Genomic DNA, 2,912 nt, shown 5'->3' with positions numbered 1-2,912 from the left:
ATTTTCTTCAACTTACCGAATGGAATGCTCGAAAATTTCAATCCATTTTTCATCCAATTTAGTGTTAACGTATGCATTAAAAAATGGACTATTTTCGGATGGCGATGAAAAAAAACTACAAAAAATAATTTAATGGAACAAATTTTCCTTAAATATTACGTTTATTAAGCCTATACCAAAAATTATGTCAAGCAACTTCATGATTTCTTCAGCTTCACCCCACAGCAAAGGAGTTGGACATCCTGAGACACTTTGTGTTCGCCAGACATAGCCGATCTGGTATTTACAACATCCTCTCCCTGTCGCTCCTTAAGCCGGGAGATCGAAACAACCGACCAAACGGTGAAGGAGAATCTGACCAAAATGGACATTTTTATGCGGAAGCGTCAGACGAGACCGGCAGTATCTGAGCAGCAGGTAATCACCCAGAAAGAGTAGCTTCAGATGCTGGTGAAAAACTTCTTTCCGGCGAAAGAAGTGAACAACTTTTTTTCGTGCTCATAATGGAAGACGAGACGTGCTTGATGCTAGAATTCAACGAATGGCCGGGGACCGGGTACTACACGTTCCCCAGGTAAGCGATGACGTCGAATATATCATCCGCATCAAGTTCTCGAAGAAGGTCCTTCTCTGACAGACGAGAAGGGAATGTCCAAGTCGCCCTTCCTTCGAGTCATATGGTGAACGGGGAACGAGTACAAAGTGCTTGCCGAAACTTGCGAAGGTGATGTGGTCTTTATGCCGAAACAGAGATCAGCCCATTATGCCAAAAGATCACTGGAGAATGGATAAAGTATCGGCTGGAGATAAACATTGTCGCGTAGACCGCCAACCTTCCCAACATACCCCAGCTCAACCTATTAATCGTTGAATGCATTGGAAGCGCTCTTGAACAGTCTGATAAATAAAAGTTTTATTTTGAGGTTCATCCATTTAAGAAAATCAACATGATCAAATTGTAATATTGAAATATTGGGTTGGGGAAAAAGAAATGTCGTATATTGTCAATATATGGCAACACTTAAACATATCTTGTGTTATACTTATCGCATCGGGTCATACTATAGGGCTATTTAAAGACGACAATCTGTGCTACAAGTGTCGTTTTGACAGTATTGTGATTGTCTTTTTCAGTCTCAAGTTATAGCGCGTCAAAGATGAAGTCCACCAAGCAAGAAATTCGCCATATTTAACGTGTTTACTACCTGCGAGATAAAACTGCAACGAAGGCGGCCGAAAAAATTTGTGTAGTTTATGGAACCGATACTGTAACGATTCGCACAGCACAGCGTTGGTTTGATCGATTTCGTTCTGGTGTAGTGGCTGTCGAAGATGCACCCCGTACTGGTAGGTCAATCGTCGTGGAAACCGATAAAATCGTTGAAATCATCCAAGTGGACCGACATGTGAGCACTCGCTCGATTGGCCAGGAACTGGGTATAGACCATAAAACCGTTTGGAACCATTCGAAGAAGATTGGATTCCAAAAAAAGCTGGATGTATGGGTGCCACACGAGTTGACGCAAAAAAAACTTTTAGACCGAATCAACGCCTGCGATGCTCGAACTCGACCCATTTTTGAAGAAGATGGTGGCTGGTGATGAAAAGTGGATCACGTACGACAACCTAAAGCGAAAAACTATCGTCAAGCCCGGATTGACGGCCAGGAAGGTTTCACTGTGTGAAAAACACGAAACAACTGCATGAAATGTAAAAAAATATGTTTGTTTCGAGCATGCAGTTATGCTATGTTCTGATTCTTACTCCAATGAAACCACAATCGATTAATCGATTTTATAGCTCTTTATACTTTCATGAATTATATTCAGTTGCTTACTTTTAATTAATAACAGTGAAAAATTCGAATTTCGTTATTTGTGTTGGAGTATCAAAAATTACTTTATTTTGAGGAGACTGAATTAGATGACTATTAAAACATAATAAAGACGAAGAAAACATATGTTTTGAATTTTTTGATGTAGAACTACGTCTTTCATTAAGGGTGCCACATCAGAAAACAGGTCTCGTTTTTTATGAAATAAAGTTAACGCTAGAAACTATTTCCCGAACAGAGCTGTCAATAACGAGCAACGAAGGGGAAATCGTAAGATGTAAAGTCTCCGTGAACAAAGGAAAAGAAGAAGAAAGAAAGGGGAATAATTGCCTAGAGTATAAACAGTGGATCTTGCTGAGGTAAACTTCATTCTCCGTGAGGATAGCGATTGGACAACGCCGTTGGTGGGCGAGCTGGACGGCGAGGGATAGAATGGTTTTCTCAAGACAATGGGGGTAGAGGAGTAATATGAGGAAAAAGTAGAGTTTTCCAAGAGCCTTTTTGAAGGCTGATTCCTCTGGCATTGCAATCATTGCATCAAACTGACGCCATTGCATTAATGTTTTGAGCTACATAATTGCGTCGGGAATCATCAAGCTAGGCTATCGTCGGCTCACCAAGAAAAGAAATGTTCTGGAATTTCGTCAGTGATTTGGTTTCGCATGACGGTAGGAAAACTCTCTCCACAAAGGATGATAGCTAAGCTAATCTAGACTGGCAATATTAACAAAAAGGGCTTCTGTTGAGAAGAACGCCAAACGGACATAAGGGTGTGTATAGTTAGTTGCTTCGAGCCATCGATATATGGATATTTGTGTGCGTACATACCTATACGTAAAAATAGTGCATCTTCGCTACGCTGAAACCCCATTTGTAATGATAAATATAAACAAGGAGGGGAGATAGCGGGAGGAAATTATTTACGCTAGGGTATTAATAATGAATCTCTGCTGAGGTAAATATTCATCCTTTTTCCAAGCAGTTGACATTGTTTGTTTTCTGTCATCATAAAGGCTTCGTTGGTGCCTTTGACATTGCATCAATGCAGTGAACTGACGCTATGGTGAAGCTGGTATTA

This window comes from Toxorhynchites rutilus, chromosome 2, assembly GCF_029784135.1.
Source record: "Toxorhynchites rutilus septentrionalis strain SRP chromosome 2, ASM2978413v1, whole genome shotgun sequence".
NCBI classification, from domain to species: Eukaryota; Metazoa; Arthropoda; class Insecta; order Diptera; family Culicidae; genus Toxorhynchites; species Toxorhynchites rutilus.
Note: the sequence above shows the minus strand (reverse complement) of the source record.